This window comes from Leuciscus leuciscus, assembly GCF_965113295.1.
Source record: "Leuciscus leuciscus genome assembly, chromosome: 10".
Classification (NCBI taxonomy): Eukaryota; Metazoa; Chordata; class Actinopteri; order Cypriniformes; family Leuciscidae; genus Leuciscus; species Leuciscus leuciscus.
This window is the reverse complement of record NC_138734.1, coordinates 7,753,350-7,761,409: the sequence shown is the minus strand read 5'-3', so window position 1 is coordinate 7,761,409 and position 8,060 is coordinate 7,753,350. Positions and strand designations below refer to the sequence as shown.

General features: G+C 36.8%; 1 long non-coding RNA gene across 2 annotated transcripts; it reads right to left on the bottom strand.

Annotated features, from left to right (window-relative positions):
• Window positions 1–804: 804 nt before the first annotated feature.
• LOC309508582 lies at window positions 805–5,027 on the bottom strand. Of its 2 annotated transcripts, none has more exons than XR_014209571.1 (3): window positions 4,241–5,027; window positions 3,946–4,059; window positions 805–1,338 (listed from the first exon to the last, which is right to left on the bottom strand). It is a non-coding gene; the product is annotated as an uncharacterized lncRNA (long non-coding RNA). The 2 variants fall into 2 exon arrangements; XR_014209572.1 differs by lacking the exon at window positions 3,946–4,059 and having other exon boundaries at window positions 805–1,586; window positions 4,241–4,331; window positions 4,737–5,027.
• Window positions 5,028–8,060: the final 3,033 nt, after the last annotated feature.

Here is an 8,060-nt window from a genome sequence, read left to right as displayed (position 1 = left end):
ATTATATTTGTACTTATATCATTAAATAAAGTTGTTATTATAATAAAAACGCATTATATTTAATTTGAGTTATTTTTAACCTTAAATAATAGGCCTACTACCAGCTGATAGGGCTGTCTAGCCTATGTATTTTTTTTTCTTGAGAAAAATGAACGCCTATCTTGTGTACCTAACATTTATCCAAATGAGTCAATATTAAATCAAATCGCAAGAATTGAATTGAAATCGTGACATTTGTTTCAAGAAATTTGTTTTAAAAAAAAAAAGTAGCTTTCCAGAAATTGTACCATATAAACATTGTAACATGTTGTCACTAAACCTAATAAAATTCAGTTTAGTTACTAAAATGTTTTGACAATCACAATACACTTATTGTGATGCAAGTTTTTTTTGCAAATAAAAATAAAAAGTTTTTTTTGTCTATAAAACGCAGATAGCAGGCCGGGTGAAACCCGTAGTTGTTGGGACATCAGAGACCGGTTTGTCCAGGAGGGAAACATGTTTATTAGCAATAGCTGAAGTGTCCGACGTTTTGAGCCATTCCTACGCACATTGCTTGATTTTTTTCCCCATCGGACTTCAGTAAAGGGCTGCGGACCTTTCCCACCATCTTTTCCGACATGAAGAATACACTTTACGGGTGTTAATCGAGCTTGATCGCCGCTATCAGATGAAGATGCGCTGCTTACGTCCTCCTCCATGTTTACATGTGCGTAGTGATATTGGCTTGATTTCGGCTGGGACCTACTTACATTTTCTATGCTGATTGGTTGAAAATCAATCTCAACAGTTTTATATGTCTCAATACGCAGTCAATATAGTGCGCCAATAAATTACAATTTCTCATTAACTGCAGGATAATGCGTGGAGAACTTTTTGCTTGGATACCTTTTATTTACGTTGAACATATTGAGCAAAAGAAAAAGTAGTGCCCCGTTTGTCGGAACGAAACTGAACGATACAGCTCACGTACAGCGGCCTAAGAGTCAGACAATAATGGAGAGACTCAAGAAGTGACAACATGTAGAATGCAACAGTACATTTCTGAATGGTTAGTTGATGAATTTAGGTAGCTTATGTGTCATCTTCTATTCATTGATTAGCATTTTTTAAGGACTTCAACATTACACACTAACTAAAGTTAAAAAAGTGAAATCATAATCAACCACCCCTTCAAGCGTGTGACGGAAATGTCTCGCCCCTTACCATATTTGGAACTTCAGCTCCAGAAGCAATAATGGCAGGTGATCATGTCAGAACTACCTTATCAATTCGAGCTCGATTCTGATCCGGAAAATGCAGATGTCCAAGATGAGCGATCATCTTTGCATGGCGGCGCTGGCGGCAACAATAATACAGCGAGAACAAAAGTTACGACATTGTTTCTACTCAGACAATTCATGGGACCATATCATCTGAACATATTTCCAAATGAAATAACCCTTTAAAGGCCCATAATAAAAGAGATGTCTGTTTTAAATGAATTTCTTGAAAACAATGTCTAAACCCTCCTCAAGTGCTTTTCATCCAAACAGTATGAAGATCTTACATATGATGATTATCATCAAAAACTAATTAAATCTGTTCTGTTATAGTTCAGTTCAGCAGGAGAGATCAGAACCCGAGCCCAGCTGTGTGTCTTTGAGGAGTGACTGGTCTATGGGTCTTCCAATACATTTTAAGAATGACGATACACAGACTGATCTCAGGTAGGCTATAACATTTCTTAAAGACATTTAAATATTTTAATGAAAGAGATTTTTGAATAGTCAGTAGCAAATTCTTAAAATATGAAAACATACTTACAGGCTGTGTGTGAGTCAGAAGCGCCAGAATGTACATGCAAATATGGAATTGCCCCACTTTTTAGAATCAGCTTTGTGTTTGTGCACAGCCTGCCTTGTACTCTCGCAGGGTCTGGAAACAGTCCTCCGAAAATTGTGCAGCACACAGTCGAATGTTTTAGTTGTACTGTTCTGGAACAGTTGTAAATAAAGTTTAAGCATTGTTTTCTAATTGTGTCCTCTTTTGGAAGGCCAAACTCATTTAGTTTGGCTTTCACAGCGAAAAACACAGTGTCTCTACGACATGGCGGCGCTGGCGGCAACAATAATACAGCGAGAACAAAAGTTACGCCTTCTTTCTTTGCGTATAAATTTATTTATGAAACTCTGCCCCCACTCTCTGACCTAGATTTGTTGGGGCGTGTTTGAAAGAAGAGTTTTAGGAAGGCGTGGCTGACCTGCTCTGTCTGTCGGTCTCCGTGTCCTCTTTGCTTCGCGATTTTTCTGTGCGTGAGAAAATGGATGTGTGGCGTGAGAGCGTGTGAAAAGTGTCAATTGCGTGAGTCTCACAGTGAATGCATGAGAGTTGGCAGCTTATAGCTTACAGCTTATAGTCTGTTATTATATTTTGGCTTAATTCTATTTGTTATTCAGATTTTACCTCAAATATTACCTTTGAATTGGAACAACATAATGAGAAGTAATTAGAATGTTAATGCTACACTAGAAATTTTCTTGATAATCTTATAATGTTTACTGTCCCTAGATAGCAACTTCAGGTATATCACACATTTCAAACTGGTTTATTTTGTATTTCAAGTGGTAATTCGGCATTTTTGGGTTTATATGATAAACAGGTTTGAAAGTGCAAAATTCCCTATGGTTTCCCTTTTTTTTTAAATGGGCACCTTTAGCATCATTTTTCTCAAAAACTGCAAGGTTGTGTGTGGAGAACTTTTTCCTAAGGAATCTCTATATATTTCTGATGTTAAATATAAAAAAAAGTAGGTAGTGCCCCACTTGGTGGAACGAAACCCTATTTCTAGGCCTCTTTTAGGCTACCGACAGCGGCCTACTGCCATTATTGCTTCTGGAGCTGATGTTCCAAATATGGTAAGGGGCGAGACATTTCCGTCACACGCTTGAAGGGGTGGTTGATTATGATTTCACTTTTTTAACTTTAGTTAGTGTGTAATGTTGAAGTCCTTAAAAAATGCTAATCAATGAATAGAAGATAACACGTAAGCTACCTAAATTCATCAACTAACCATTCAGAAATGTACTGTTGCATTCTACATGTTGTCACTTCTTGAGTCTCTCCATTATTGTCTGACTCTGGTTTGAACATAAACATTGACATTTTCAGTGCATGTCTGTGTGAGGTAAAAGGATAAAATATCTGTGGGGTATTTTGAGCTAAAACTTCACATACACACACTGGGGACATCAAAGATTTATTTTACATCTTGTGAAAAGAGCATTATACCACCCCTTTAAGGTTATTGGGCCAATCACAATGTACTGGCTAGCTGGCCAATCAGAGCACGCTGCGCTTTTCAGAACGATGAGCTTTGTAAAAATCAACGCATTTCAGAAAGGCGGGGCATAGAGAAGCAACAATAATGTACAGTATGTGTAGAATAATGAGTTTGTTTGTTTTTTAACCTAAAACCGCATAAACACATTGCATTACACCAAATACACAAAATAATGTTCTTTTTAGAACCGTCATATGACCCCTTTAATTGTATTACATTGATACCATCTGTTGGTCATTTTTGGAGGAGTCATTTTGGAGGAGGTTATAATGGGTTTGAGGTCAGAATATAGAATAGGGTATTTTTTTGAGCTCTGAATATACATGTAAGGCCACAGCAGCACTGCTGCACATTACCTGCAATTCCACAACGCCCAGGTACAAACAAAAAGGACTGCAGTCCATTTAAAATGACCACAAAAGCTGGGTGTTTCAAATATTATAAGCATCTCTTTCAATAAAATGCTATTTATCTGATTCCAAGCCATGAAATTGGAACACTCATAGATATGTCTCTCTTGCATCAGGTGAAGACAATGTCTATTATGAATATCATAAATACAAAATACAAAACACCATAATATTAAAATGTTAATCATGTCTTTAAGAAATGTTGTAGCCTACCTGAGATCAGTCTGTGTATTGTCATTCTTAAAATGTATTGGATAATCCATAGACCCGTCACTCCTCAAAGACACACAGCTGGGCGCTGGTTCTGATCTCTCCTGCTGAACTGAACTATAACAGAACAGATTTAATTAGTTTTTGATGATAATCATCATATGTAAGATCTTCATACTGTTTGGATGAAAAGCACTTGAGGAGGGTTTAGACATTGTTTTCAAGAAATTCATTTAAAACAGACATCTCTTTTATTATGGGTCTATAAAGGGTTATTTAATGTATTCATTTAAAGTACCTGCAAACTGGAGAAAAATCTTCATCTCTGGATGTTTGTCTGTCATCCATGATGAAGCTGAACAGTTGAAACAGTCTGATCTCCACTGACACTGGATGTAAATGACGAACAAACACAAAACTAAAGTAATTAAACTTAATTAAACATCTTTATCAATGATCTGATCATGAGAGTTGGAGGTAAATAGATAATGACATCGATGCGTTCACTCAAAAAAGTAATTTGAAAAATCATCACATAGCCTAACTTACAGCACGATACACAAAAGAAACCCCGTTCCTTTACTACAGGATGAAAAATGTCAAACACGTCCTTTCAGAAAAAAAGTATTAATGTGGACGTCACCTGTAAAGGGCCTCAAGACATAAAAAGTCCCCTTGATCCAAATTTAGTCTAGATATCCAACCGATTCACAAACTCCTCCATCTTTTCCATCAAGTAGCTAGTACACACATTCCTGTCTACGGTTTTATAAAAGTTTCTGTGAAATACTTACTAATATTTTGTATCGGAACTTAGGAATCGACTGTCTGATTACATGGCGAAACATCAGCTTCCCTTTCAAGGGAACTCGAGCTGCGTCGAGACGCGGTGGGAACGCCCTGCGTGATTGCGTCGTGAAGCACGTGTATAACCAGTCCAATGGAAAGACGAGACGTAATAGGCGGGTGACGTCATTGACCAATGCTCGATGCAGAGTCAAATGGGAGGAGCTAGAGTTCTAGCTCACCCTTGCTGGATCTAGTGCGAGTTCAACCGTGATGGAGGAAGGACAAGTTTGTTTTGATGCGCAAGATGCTGGCATACATCATATTGTATTTTTCTCTAATATTTGTCATGATTATGATTAAATATTTATCGTTTCTGTGACAAACGCGTAAACACCTAATAAGAACATTGCTCACACTGTGTGTGTGTTTCTAAAAACGGTTGAAACGTATCTATGTAGCCTATTATTTTATCTTTATAACGGTTTCGTTGTTTTCCTCACTTTTAAAGGTGAACTCGGCAACTCTAGCGAACTCTAGTCACTTCTTCGCTGATTTTTCCTTTTGTTGTCGCATGTTTTCCCCACGAGCTCCCCCTACAGCTGTGGGGGGGCGTATATTTCACAACACGGTCGTAAAAAACTCACTTGCGGCGGCCTCCTCCCCCTCTCTACCGCTGCTCATGTGCATTTGTTTTGATCGGAGCAAGCCAACTGTATCGTGTGGAGCTATGTCTACCGAGGTGGGTCATCTGGTAATACATCATACATGCGTGTGTGTTTATGTCGAATTGCCGTAAAGCAATTCGTGTTTCGCGCTCGTTCTCGTTCTCGCTTCTCACGAGACTTCCAATTTCTATCTTGCCGGGACGGTAGTCCCCAAGTTGCAAGGTTGGTTTTCCAGCGGGGAAAGTCACCAATATCACCAGAACAGGTTGTTTAACCATCCAAATGAATTCTAGACAGTTTTATTAAGTTAAAAAAGTTACCAAGTTCTCCTTTAAAGCTGCTTTGGACAAAAGCATCTGCTATGATTATGTAAATTACTAGACTTAAAAGGCAATGTGAAAGCTTAGATAGTGCACCCCTATTTATTTTTTGTCCACCGCATTTACGTGTGTGTTATTTGTGAATTAATCTAAATCATCTGATTCATTTATGCAATAAAAAATAAGACTAGGTACCTAATCTGCCCTTTTTGTAGAAGTAAAAGCATACTCCAACAGGCCAGTTATTTAATTATTATTATTTTTAATTATATGTAGTTATTTAGAAGTTATTAATTATATGTAGTTATTTTAAACTAATTAAACTAAAGAAATAAGAAATTAAAATTTCTCAAATAAAAATTTATATTTACTGTACCAAACACCACTTTCAATACACAATAGTCACCATACTTTATTAAACAACACTTTATTGGAGGACAAAGCATAAAGTAGCATAAAGAAAAATGAGATTCAAGATAAATAAAAATGTGTCTTCAAAAATACGTCAACATCATATGAATCCATTCACAGCTGCTGAAGCCACAAAACGAGTGCCAGAGAATCATATTCAGTCACCTACAGAAAACAGATTTGATATTGTGTTGGAAAATAATGATTCATTATCACAGCTAAACTGGTTTCTTGCTCTTCCCTGTACGTCCCTATCAGGTTCGTGTTCTTCTTCCTCGTCTAAACAGTTTGTTCAGTTGAAGAACAGAAGATGTGATCACTGATGTGGTGTAGCTTTTTCTCAACCAGAGGAAGAAGTCTCAACATCCCATTGTCAGGCGTTCTCCAGTGCTGGTCTGAAAGTAAAACAAAAAACACAAACCATTCAAATGAAGTTGTTTAATGGACAGTCAGGTCAGCTTATGTTCTGCGTTATTTAAAGCAGTGATGGTTTACTCTGGCCCTCAGCGTTGTAACGTAAATGACTCTGGGTCAATGCGAATTAGCTCAAGAATATAGGGAATTTGGGAAATATTACTAATCATAACTCATGGTCATAATTCATAAATCGCATATACATTAGGGGAGAACCGGGGCGAAAGTAACGCGGGACGAAAGTAACAAAGCGATTTTCTCAGAGCCCTGACTATATTAGCATTTCAAGCTATGACAGCACGTTCAGTACGCAACCCTTGACGGAGCTGCCAAATATCACGTGATTTCGTCATCGTTTCCCGCAGTTAGGTCCAGTAAGCAGTTTTCGAGTTCGATAAGTAAATTACTGAAGCGGTACTTTTTTTCTAATTACAAGATGTGTTTTTCGTTTCATGTCAAACAGTAATGATCAATCTACATGTTATTGAGTGCTGTAACACATCCTGAAGTTTGCCTTGTTAGAGTTTTTCATTATAAAAGTAAATCGGGTTTAAACGTCAGGAGTTCCTGTCGGGACGAAAGTAACACTTGTTACTTTTGTCCCGCTATAGTGAAAACAAGTGTTTCTTTTGTCGCGCTGCTAATGTGGTGACTTTCTCTGTGTTGCAGCATTTATTAAAACATGTTTATGTCATGTTATACCAACAGAACATGGCAAGAGTGAGGGTCAGTAAGACAGATAGAGGTCTGATTCAGCCAGATGTTTAAGAGAGTGCATTCACATTTAAATCAGCTGATTTCTGTCACCATTCCATTTACCTTAGTCACATTTAGGTTTTAGCCATACCTTATAGCTTTTCCACCTCCACCTATGTATTTGCAGGGTTTCCATCCTGATGTTTTAATGCAGATTTTAAATTTATGCATAAAAAATTGATGGAAACATGACTATTGTTACATTATGTTGAGAATTTATATTATGGTAATTTAATTTAATTTTCATATTGTTCATGTTGAAAACACATTTTATAAAATAGATTGACATTGCCAATAAAAAAAAATATTCTAAAGAATTCAAGTTTGTACTGTTGGGTTATTTGAAACATTGATGAAACTGAAATTTAAAATGAAAATGTAAATTAAATTTTTTTTTGCAAATATAAAGGCCAAAATATGTTTGCAGTTACATGTTAACAAGGTCATATACTTAGGTATATTTAGGCTAATAAAAAAAAACAAAAAAAACAAGAGTAACACAAACAATCTAGCTTGTATATTGTTGTGTTACTTTTGACCCACCTGTGTGTTACTTTCGTCCCAACTGACGGGGTCGAAAGTAACATGAGCAGTCTTAAGTTCAAAGTGAAATTATACTGAAGTCCTTCTACATTTTTACAAAATACCACCTGGTATTGATAGACCACACTTGTGAGTGACTGACCACAGCAAAAATATATCTCTGTCTAAAACATCATCTTTTCAAATTATGTTTTTCTGAAAAATGGTACTTTCGCCCCTG